Here is a 12,730-nt window from a genome sequence, read left to right as displayed (position 1 = left end):
AAAAGGTTTTTTAGTTTATTTACTACTTTAGTTTATGTCTAGTCTTTAGTTTGTTTTATTGTAAAAATAAAGGTTTACAATAAAGAATGATTTATAATATTTAATTAAGATTTGTTTAATATTTTTATCCAATAATTACACAATTTACAGTCAATACGTATTTTATTTCTTATTAAATATACGAACAAAAATATACAAAAACTAAATAAAATGTTTCAATATATATATATTCAATATATATATATATATATATACATTAACATCTATATTAACATCTATTTATATTAATATCAATATTTATATATGTTTATATATTAATATATAGTCAATTTTATAAAGAACAAGCAAAAAAGAACTAATAATAATTATTGCGAAGATGTATGTATAGATATTAGGTGTACAAAAATGTTCTGAGCTTTTTTTTGTAAAATTCAATTTTTATTCAAAAACAAACAAAAAAATAATAATCAGCGAAATATTCCCCGTTTGCATCAACAATTGTCTTTTACCATCTTTCGGGTAGCTTGCGAATTCCTTGACGATAGAAACTCACTGGCTTCGAAGCGATAAAGTCATCAATGCATTTTCGTATCTCTTCAAATCTCACGAAATGTGTATCAGAAAAAAAAATGATGCTGCAGCGACCGGAATAGATAGTAATCGGAAGGCGCCATGTCTGGGCTATACGCCGCGTGCGGGAGAAGTTCCCAGCCTAACGCAAAGATATGGTCCTGAGTCGCTTTCGCAACATATGATCGAGCATTGTCATGAAGCAAGATCACTTTACGGCGTTCTTGGCCAGTAAATGGCCTCTTTTCTTCTAATGCATCGCTCAAATTGGTTAATTGTTGTTGGTAGCGGTCTGCCGTGATAGTTTCACCCGGTTGTAACAACTCGTAATACAACACACCTTTCCCATTCCACCAGATACAGAGCAAAACCTTCTTGGCGTGGATATTGGGCTTTGGCGTCGATGTCGAAGGTTGACCAAAGTTAATCCATGATTTTCTACGTTTAGAGTTATCATAAAGAATCCACTTTTCATCGCCTGTAATGATTTTGTGCAGAAAATCTTTTTTCCGGAACTTTGAAAGCAAAGTGAGTACAGTGTCACGCCGACGATTTTTGTTGTCTTCGGACAATTCATGCGGAACCCATCTGCCTTCCTTTCCCATCGTATGTAAACGTACGGAAATGGTTTGCTGCGTAACGCCAAGCTATTCTGCAAGCTCCTTTTCAGTTTGCGCAGAGTCTATATCCAGCAATGCTTGCAATTCGTCCGTTTCAATCTTTTGAGGGCGTCCAGCACGCGGTTCATCTTTAAGACTGAAATCTCCTTGGCGAAATTTTTGATACCGTCTTTTACATGTAGTATGTAGACTTACAGCGTTCTCTCCATATGCAGCACAAATCATTGCAGTGGCTTCAGCAGCATTTTTCTTCAGATGAAACGCGCAGTGGATGGAAAATCGAATATGCTCTTTTGTTATTGCCATCGTGAACACTACTGATTTTTGAAGTTATGTGCATCAAACGCCAAACCGTATGGCATTTTAGAAGGCCAAATGTCAACGCTTTAAAATCGCAAAAGAGCGGGAAGATATATAAAATTTAAATTGTTATTTCGGTTGTATGAAATCTAAAGCTCAGAACTTTTTTATACACCTAATATATATATATTGCTCAATTATGTTGTAATTTTTTTGTTATTTAAGAAGGAAGAACGTTTTATATATATATATATATATATATATATATATATATATATATAGTTTGCGCAAATATATATATAATACATTCGAGGTGAATGTAACGTCAGTATGGCCGAGCTGTAAGAATTTGTATAGGCCATCCGTTACGTTGCTCCGATTGCGATCACTTCGGCAACTAGCGACACTAATAATTTCGACGAATTCAGCTACTGTAAAGACAGTAGACACGATGTTGTTTGGTTGATCATTTTACAAAATTTAAATATATTTACAAATAAAATTCAAAATACAAAATATTCTAAAAAAAGTATTTAAATACAAAATACAAAATATACTCAAAAAAAGGATTTAAATACAAAATACAAAATGTATTTAAATATGTATTTCAAATACTGCCCACCTCTGGTTTGAAGAGTTTTTCTTTATTATTTCTGAGAGCTTTAACTTGGATGAGGAGTTTATCTTGGATGGCACAATTAAAACTTGTATTTAAAAATAAAATCATTTTATTTAAACAAAAACAATACTCGAAAATTACGCACGTGCAAGAAACGAAATGCACGCACAAAATCTGAATCAATGATTAATATTGAACACCGAATGTGCTTCCGCATTACCGAAAATGGCACTGGAAACTAATGTGTCGGATTACGAGATTCGATTATTACAAAAGATCGGAACGAATTACTTATTCAATCGATAACTAATGAAGCGAGATATCGAGTGTCGAATCGGCGCAATATCGGCATGCTTCGGACCGATTCTCCAAATTTCTGAACAATACGCATGCGCTGTCTCATCGTGATATTCACGTGATGTGTGATGAGCGCCGCTAGTTGCCGAAGTGACCACAATTGGAGCAACGTAACGAGTGGTCTAAAAATTCTTACAGCTCGGCCATTCTGATGTTACATTCGCCTCGAATGTACTATATATATATATATATATATATATATATATATATATATATATATATATATATATAAAACGTTCTTCCTTCTTAAATAACAGAAAATTACAACATAATTGAACTATATATATATATATATATAACAAAATGGAAGTAAGCAAAATATAAACTAAACATGAAAATATAAACCAAATATTAATAATCAGGATAAAATCAAATATAAATGTTTCAAACACAATAGATTTCTTAAGAATATTAATTGCTTTTTTTTTACATAACTAGCTTACATCTAACGCATTTAAATTCTAGTACTTAACCTATCACAACGCTTAATGATTAATAAGGTAATCTAAAATATTTAATTAATCATAATACCTCTTAAACTAAGATTTGTTTTTAATTTCTCGATGATGGCATAGAATAGAAAAAAAGAAAAGCAACCATGTAACTTCTAATTTTAACTAAAATAATACTAATTATATTCCTAGGATTCCACTAGGTTGACCCAAAATTTCAGTTTATCATGTTATAGGCACATTGTGTTATATTGAATCCCGGAATGTCCTTCATGATATAACGATTGTGATTTAGAATTTTCGCGATCATATACGGTTTGTAATTCGGTCCTTGTAATTCGGTTTGAGTTTCTTACGTTCGTCAGGCTTGTTTTGCGTGATTCGCACGAGGACATAATCACCTTCTCGATATTTCGACTGTTTCTTATATCGATTATCGTAATAACACAGTTATATTCCCACAATTTTTCATTTGTTTTCGAAGCCAAATTCCTCATGACTTCTCTTTGTTCATCAAAAGAAATAGGTGTTTTTGCTAATTCGGTTACTAACGACTTTATTTGTTGGTCGTCTTGCCCTCTTTTTTCGAAACTGAATACTCTCGACGGTGAAGATTTTAATGCCGAATTATGCGTACTATTTATGATGTGTTGAATGTGTTTTTAATTTTATCTTCCAATCCTCCGGGGAATCTATAATTTTTGCTAATGAATTTTTGATGAAATGATTTACGTGTTCTACAATACCATTCGCCCATGGTGAAGCCACTGCTACTTGTCGCAATTTAATATTTAAGTTTTGCAAAAATGTAAAAATTTCTCTGACGTAAATGCTGTACCGTGATCAGTAATGATTTCTGACGGATAACCCAGATATTGAAGATATTGAACAAATTTCGTAAATGGTCTAACTTCTCTAGAATTTGTAGATTTAGTTGGAAAAAGCCATGTGAAACGCGAAAATGAATCAATCAAAACTAAAATATACTTATAACCATCATTGAAAATTTCGAAAGGCTCGAAATGATCGAGATGCAACGTTGTATAAGGTACAGTCGACGCATCATCGGTTTATGATTGCCCTTCAAATCGATGCGTTGACGAGTTTGCGACCAAACACGTCAAGTAATTTTCAATATAATCGTGAATTCGTTTTCGCATAGGAAATCAATATGTTTCGTGTATTCCGAAATGTTTTATCAAATCCACAACGCTTTATCATCGTGGTAAGTACGAATATGCTATTAATCATGCTTTCTGGAACTGCGAAACGTGGGCGATCATTATCCTTTTATGAATTTGGCTAGAACTTATATGTCATTCTTCCATCACATCATTTAATATCTGACCGAGAGTATTGAAACCAATATGACTATCAGGAAAGTGTTTCGCACTGAGTACAAGTATTTCTCTTTGCATATCATCACTTCGTATGAAATGAGCTGTCAGGCTTATAAATGACTCGTTGTTTGTTAGATTAGTCCAAATATCGATGGAGAACGATATGTTTATCGCTGTAATTAATTTTTCTTTAACATGTTTTCAAATTTTCATACAGATGTGGCATAATTTTTTCAGAAAAATATGTTCTACAAGAGGATACTGCGGTGCCAAATATTTTATTAACCTTTGAAAGCCTTTTCGCTCAACTAATGCGAATGGTTCAGCATCAAGAGTCATCATTTCGTCTAAATATAACGAAAATAAACAGTTGAGAATTTTAAACTTTATAACTAATTTATTATTATAATACGAACGTTTGTTCATTAGGAACAATATTAGACATAACTTGACGATGACATTACTGACAAATTAGCATAAATATTTAATTATTTAATATTTATTCATAATATTATAAAATATATAGCGTTTCTCTTAAATATATATAAAAATATATATAAAAAAAATAAAAAATACTCACAGATATTTTTGATTATGTTCATGGTTTTTGGATCATCTAAAAACCACATTTCTTTTTTCTTAATTAAAGATTGTAAAGTAGGCTGATGAGATTTTGATTTTGAGATTGATGATGGAGAGCTTGGTAGATCACATTCAGCTTTGTTTGTTATTTATATTTCCATCCATGTTTTCTGTTACGAGTCTTAGTTAGGAACGAAACATTGGGAGGCGCCTCCTACAGGATGGAAAGAAAACGAGATAGAGGCAATCCGCTATTGAGACATTCGAAAACCAATATAGAATATTGTAATATAATAACCGTGCTAATATATATATATATATATATATATATATATATATATATATATACGCGTGTCTATTCAACATCTGCCTAACTCAATATCTTACAGCTTGGCAACGAGGATAGGATAAGTGAAAAAAGTGAATCTGCGCAAAAGTAACACGCGTGATAGGTACACGTGCATCGAGCATAACCTTAAAAGGAAAAATTACGTACTCCCAAGTGTGTCCACCAACCTTTTTCCTTCAATCCAGGAGCTCAAATTCCTGTGACGATAACCCACTTCACAACCTTCCGTTTTCCCTGTCACGAAATACAATGGAGGCACAACTATTGCAAGTACTGGCGCAGATGATGGAGACAATGCGCGGCATGCAATTGCAACAGGCAAATCTACAAAAAGCACTGCTAAATGAAGGTACGAAAAGTATCAGCGGCATCAACTTACAGCCGTACGACGAGGTAAATGAATCATTTATCAGCTATTTGCAAAGATTGCAAAATTACATAACCCTAAAGGGTGTTACAAACGAAACCACAAAATTACAAATTTTTTTGAACTGTATCAGACCGAAACATTACCAAATGTTGAAAAACTTAACGGCACCAAATACACCTGAGTCGAAATCGTATGATGAATTAGTGAAAATACTGAGGAGCCACATAGCACCTGAGGCCTGGGGAAGTAGCACAACAGCATAAGTTTTGCCTTAGAACGCAACAAGAATACGAAAGCATCGCAACTATGTAGCCGGGTTAAAAGAAATAGGCGAAAAATGCAACTTTGTTTGCAATAATTGCAAACAAACAACATTTGAAACTCACCTCAGAGTCCAATTTATTCGAGGACTGCGTAATGCAGAGATAAAAGAGAGGCTGCTACAGGAATCACTAAATACCAAGTTTGATGACATTATGAAAATTGCCATAGCCATAGAGACGTCTAAATCAGAAACTAAAGAGATGGGACAAGAAGTACAACCTAACATAAATAAAATATCAGTAAACAAATCCAGGAAAAATATATACACAAATAAAGAAAATGATACAAAGCAAAAAGAAATACAGTGTTTCCGTTGTGGTAAAAATAATCATACAGCGAGTCAGTGCAGACTCAAAAATAAACTGTTTTGCAAGAAATGCAAGACTAAAGGACATCTACAATCTGTGTGTTTTAAGGAGCAAAAACAACTAGAAGTTGAAGAAGATTCATCATCACATGATAGCGATAAAGAGATATATGAGATACATAAAATACCATTGGAAAATATGACACAAAATGATAAATTCAAAATAACATTAAACTTAAATGGAAAATTACATACTTTAGAATTGGATACCGGTGCAGCAGTTACAACATGCTCGGCTGAATATTTCAACAAGAATTTCCAAGGCCTGAAATTTACAAATACGTCAGTAAAATTGAGAACTTACACAGGTGAAGTCATACAACCCATCGGGACCGGCAACATAAAAATTATATGCAAAGATAAGCAAGTTCAAGGAAGAATATTTGTGATAAAAAAAAAAGTAAATCCAGTGGTAGGAAGAGAATGATTAAGAAAATTAAATTTACAATTTGAAGTGAATGCAATATATAAAAATGATAAGGACATAACTGAAAAAGAATTTCAAGAAAAATTACGAAACCTAATAGAAGAATATAAAGAATTATTTTCAGGAAAGATTGGAAAAATTAAAGACTATCAAGCTGCATTTAAATTGAAAGAAGGAGTAGTACCTGTATTTTTGAAAGCACGTCCAGTACCGTTCGCACTCAAAGATCAAGTGGAAGCAGAGATAGACAGATTGGAGGATGCAGGAATATTAGAAAAAGTTATTTACTCGCAGTGGGGCACACCGGTGGTAGTTCCTGTAATAAAGCAGAATGGAAAGGTGCGCTTATAGGTGCAGACTATAGGGCAACTATAAACAAAAATCTCGAAAATGATAACTACCCTATTCCAAGAATTGAAGAAATATTTTCAAAATTAAGTGGTGGAAAATACTTCTGCATACTGAATATAAATCAAGCATACTTACACATGATGACCAATGATGATACAGCAGAAATGCAGGTCATAAGCACATGCAAGGGCACCTATAAAGTAAAAAGATTAATGTTTGGTGTAAAAATAGCACCAAATGTTTGGCAACGTTACATAGATCAAACTCTACAAGGAATAGAAGGTACAGCATGTTTTTTTGATGACATTACCTTACAAGGAAAAACATACATCCAGCTGTTGCAAAGAATTAGAACAGTTTTCCAGAAATTACAAAAATGTGGACTACATCTAAATAGGAAGAAATGTCAATTTTTCCAAAGGTCAGTAACTTATCTGGGACATAAAATAAATGAAAATGGATTACATCCTACTCAAGATAAAATTAACGATATCAAAAATAGCCCACGTCCTATTGATGTATCATCTCTACGTACCTTTTTGGGGATGATAAATTATTATCAGCAGTTTATTCCAAATCTGGCATCAAAACTAAGTTCACTTTATAATCTGTTACAGAAAGATACAAAATTTGTCTGGTCAAAAGAATGTGAGAAGATTTTTCAAGAATTAAAGGAAGAAATGTGTGGAAAAAAGTTCTGACACCATTTCATGGAAATTTACCAGTGACCCTGGCTACAGATGCATCACCTACCGAATTCGGAGCAGTGTTATCACACATAATACCAGACAAGACGGAACGACCCATAACATTCGCATCAAGATTCCTATCTAAAGCCGAGAAAGGTTACAGCCAACTGGACAAAGAAGCAGCAGCGTTAATATGGGGACTAAAAAAGTTTTTTCAATTCTGCTATGGAAGAAAAATCACATTGATTATTGACAACCAACTATTAGTCAGAATACTTCATCCTGAAAAGGCTACACCTGCAACCACAACTATTAGACTGGTACATTATGCAAATTTCTTAGCAGGGTTTAACTATGATATTAAACTCAGGAAGACTACAGATCATGCAAATGCAGACTACTTCTCAAGACAAATAAATTCTACAGAAACAACAAAGGAAAACCTAACAGATGATGATGCATTCTATTTAAACCAAATCTCTGAAATGCCCATAACATTACAAGAAATTACAGAAGCGACTAGAAAAGACCCGGACTTACAAAAACTGTACCTGGACATTCAATCAGGCAAAATGGACCCAAAGAGACTACATGAATTTTCATTGCAAAACAATTGCATTTTTTATGGTACAAGAATTGTAATACCTAAGAAATTACAACCTCAAATCTTAGAGGAACTGCATACAGGTATTGTAAAGATGAAAGCATTAGCTAGGAGCTATGTATGGTGGAAAAATATTGACTTAGATATTGAACATATGGTAAAACAATGCAAGATGTGTTGTTTAATGCAGAAAAATCTTGTAAAAGTACCAATACACTGCTGGGAATATCCTAAAGAGCCATGGAGTCGAATTCACATAGACTATGCCGAACCATTCATGAATCAATATTTCCTGGTGGTTATAGATGCTTACACAAAGTGGCTAGAAGTCATACCAACTACATCCATCACAGCTACATCAACGATAAACATACTCAAAAAGTTATATGTCACTTTCGGGCTACCCATCACCCAAGTTTCAGACAATGGTAGACAGTTCAGATCAGAAGAAATGCTAAGATTTTTTAAGAAAAATGGGATTCAAGCAAAGTTCACTGCACCTTTTCATCCATCCACAAATGGGCAAGCAGAAAGATATGTACAAACTTTCAAAAATAAACTCAAAGCAATGGCTAATGAAGAAGGATTGCTACCAGACAAACTTCATAAATTCCTGATGATGTACAGGAAAACACCAAATAGTGCGACGAGTTTGAGTCCTGGAGAGATGATGTTCAAGAGACTATATAGAACAAGGAATGACTTAGTAAGAAGAGGAGAAGAAAAACAAAAAGAAGGCAAGAATGATGATCTGCTAGTAAGAAAAGAATTTAACAGAGGAGATAGAGTACAGATTAGAATGTATGACAGTAATAAATGGAAATTCGGAGAAATCATTAACAGAAGAGGGAAACTGCAGTATGAAGTGGAAGTAAACGGAAGGATACACCAAAGGCATGTTGACCAAATTATAAAGTCCACATGCATGAGTGACAATGTCTATATACCTAATACGCACCACCTTAGTCCGAGACATCTGCAAGAAGCCATACCGACACAAAATCAACCTGAAACAAAAGAAACTGTGCAACTTAGCCCAGAAGTGGCGAGAGACACACTACCTGGACAAAGTCCGGTCACAAGAAGGGCTATCACTCCTATTCCTGAAGAGCAACAGGAACCTATGGAACCTACCTTACCTAGGGAAGCTGCAGACCTAACTCCGAAGACTGCGCCACGTCGTTCACAGAGAATTAGAAGACGACCTGAGCTGCTGAACTTTTAAATAATAACGAGGGAGAGAGTGTTACGAGTCTTAGTTAGGAACGAAACATTGGGAGGCGCCTCCTACAGGATGGAAAGAAAACGAGATAGAGGCAATCCGCTATTGAGACATTCGAAAACCAATATAGAATATTGTAATATAATAACCGTGCTGATATATATATACGCGTGTCTATTCAACATCTGCCTAACTCAATATCTTACATTTTCTATTGTCAATGGATGTTTACTTTTCAAGTGATTCCAGAAAGGTTTTGTAGAGAATAATTTAGGCGTTTTATCTCTCATAATTTTTTTTTGCGAACTATTGTTCACTTGTGAATCGCCTTCTATTTTTTTTTTCATCATTATTACATATTTTTAAAAATTTCCATACATTAGATTTTCCTTGTGCCATTATATTTTATAATTGAATGCAACAATAAAATGAACGATATATTCTTCAGGTCTACACCATGTAGAAGATGAATTTATCAATAATTTTCTCTAATTACTTTGCTATTAATATCTTCTCGTAGGTTAAGTTAGAAAACTTTTCACTAATGCACTTCAGCATTATTGAAAATACACCTTTAAACCTTTAAAACCTTTAAAAAGATTGTACAAAAGAGAGCCAATCTGATAAAAAATGATTAGCTTTATTCCTAGAGGACTCTGCGTCTCGAATCCCGCACTAATGGCACCAATTTTAAATATCAAATTTCGATCCGATATCCGGATACTAATAATTCGGCTATCAAACCGGATAGTAAAAAGGAGCTGGATATCCATCTTTTACGCGCATCATCTCCGGTCAGCCACGCGCTGATTGGCTGACCAACGACCGCTATAGATATGTACATCTAGCCTAGCTCTATGGTCTATGCCGCCGCCAACGCCATGTGCGTTGGCGTACCCACGCTGCCGCCATGTTGTGCAACAGCGCCGCCGCAGGCACGCGTTACAATGCGCGGCCATACTCGTTCACTCTTGTGCGCGTCATCGATCAGTGAACACCGTGCGAGCATCGTTCCTAAATCCTTGTCTCGTTCAAGTTTAAGTGTATTTCAATCTCTAAATTTAGTTCCAAATCCTAGCTATTTCAATTTCTAATTTAACATATATATTATTAGTATTCCGTACCATCTTGTTCGTGAGTGTAAGTAAATTCAGTGAATATCTAAATATATCGATTTTTACTTAATGCCACGTGTCCTTCATTATCTCATCCCTTGTCTCCGAGATTCCGATAATAACGGATGTGTTCGCGAGGCTAAAGAGGCAACGGGCGTTCATAATAACTCAAGTCTTCTTTTATCGAATAATTAACGGCTAAAGCAAGAATTCCGATCGTTTCTGGGGGCAAGGTGTTGTGCGTCATCCGCACTTACCACGAAGGAAACATCGGACTTCGAGCACGCGGTAGCTCCTGCATTCCAACGCGACGCCGAACCAATGCGTAATTGGCTCGCAGCCGAATGTAATATCCTAACCCTAACCTTTTCATTAAATATAATATACGCCTAAAGCCTCTGTCGAATGCCTAAGGCACGGAAAAATCGCGCGGGTCGTAACAACGCACTTCGGCGACTCGAATACGACCTCCACGTGGCCGCGATTTACGACCACAATGCAATCATCGGCGAAGGAATGACTTACGACGGCGAGTACGAACTCCTCGTGCATGATCGCCTCTGGAGCGCCCTGCCAGCCCCATCCGTGCCCGTAGCAGCTTACCAAGGAAGCAGTTTTCGACCACATATCTCCCTCGAAGAGTATCTGCGTAGAGCAAACACCAAAAGGTAAGTGAGAATTATGCATTGAGTTTTATTTCCGGTTGCTTTCGCATTTTCCCACCAGGCATACGTTTACACCGGTGAAAGAGTATACGTATAAGAAAATTAGATGTAAACGAATATAAGTATACTCGTCGTGCTCCGGATTCTTTCGGTTACATCATTCGCTTTGTTCGCGTCGAGCGACCGCCGCATAGTCACATCACTCGACCGGAAAGGTTTTACGATCGACCCTTTTTTTTTGCCTCCCTTGGTACTTTCCCTTAAGGCATGCAGGGTTTTAAGCCGCTTTACCGTTGCGTATAGAAATATTCTAGTTTCGAAATATTATTTAACGTTGAATATTCGCCGCGTAATGTTAACACACGTTATTTGACGTAATGTGCCCGCCTTGTTTCCTCGAGCCACGAGACTCTCGCACTCACCCAGCTGCCGTATACAAATATCGTATGAGTACGGTGCATTGCCTTACCACATTTGGATATCGACGCGTAGACGACACTACCGCCGAATCGTTCCCTAACAGTGTCGAATATCTGTGCTTTCGATACAAGGAAGAAATACCAGAAGGGATGCTTACATATCATCTGGAACTGCCCCACGCGTTCCAGTTTGGGTACACTTCCGTCCGGGATCATTGTGATAGCTGCCGTACCAGTCTCGTAATAGTCTGCGACATCGAGCTTTGCCCCGAATGTACCGAGGTTTTTATCGTATCTCTGGAAGTACTCAGGGAATTAGGTAACACCATAGAAAACATCTGCGGACGATATTACCTTGACGAGACGAATCCCGCTCCCAACGGCATTTTATCGCGCCGGCTAACCAATTTTTCCGTTTCACTGATTCGCTCACGGTCAAATAATTACTCGACGTCGGTTTAATCGCAAGGTCAGCCGCGTAATTTGCTGAAATTCCTCGGGAGCGTTTTCAATAATTTGCCGCTGAGCTTATCGGAGGGGCCTCCGCGATCTTGACGTAACAGTGGTAAGTGCGGATGACGCACAACACCTTGCCCCCAGAAACGATCGGAATTCTTGCTTTAATTATGAATTAATCGATTAGTCAATATTGGACTTGCTATTAACACCTAATTGCTTCGTGCCCTCGTGAACACTTCTGTTAGTAGACGCGGTGATGAACCGTATGAAAAAGCAAACACATGGTGATTCGAATTTTATATTATTATATTCAGGAGATTAATTAAAAGTTGCACGCGCGAAGCTTTATTCTAATGCGGATAAAAGCGGTGATGGAGCGTGTGAAAGAACGAACACGTGGCGATTTGAATTTAATATTAATATATTTAAACAATTAACTAAAGATTACACTCACGAAGCTTTACTCACTAATACGAGATAAACAATCAAAATCGCTTATTTAGAACTAGAAATTATAGCGGAATATGAA

This window comes from Pogonomyrmex barbatus, unplaced genomic scaffold, assembly GCF_055798465.1.
Source record: "Pogonomyrmex barbatus isolate J1 unplaced genomic scaffold, ASM5579846v1 scaffold28, whole genome shotgun sequence".
Lineage (NCBI taxonomy): Eukaryota > Metazoa > Arthropoda > Insecta > Hymenoptera > Formicidae > Pogonomyrmex > Pogonomyrmex barbatus.
The sequence above is the reverse complement of the archived record's forward strand: the minus strand, read 5'-3'. Positions refer to the sequence as shown.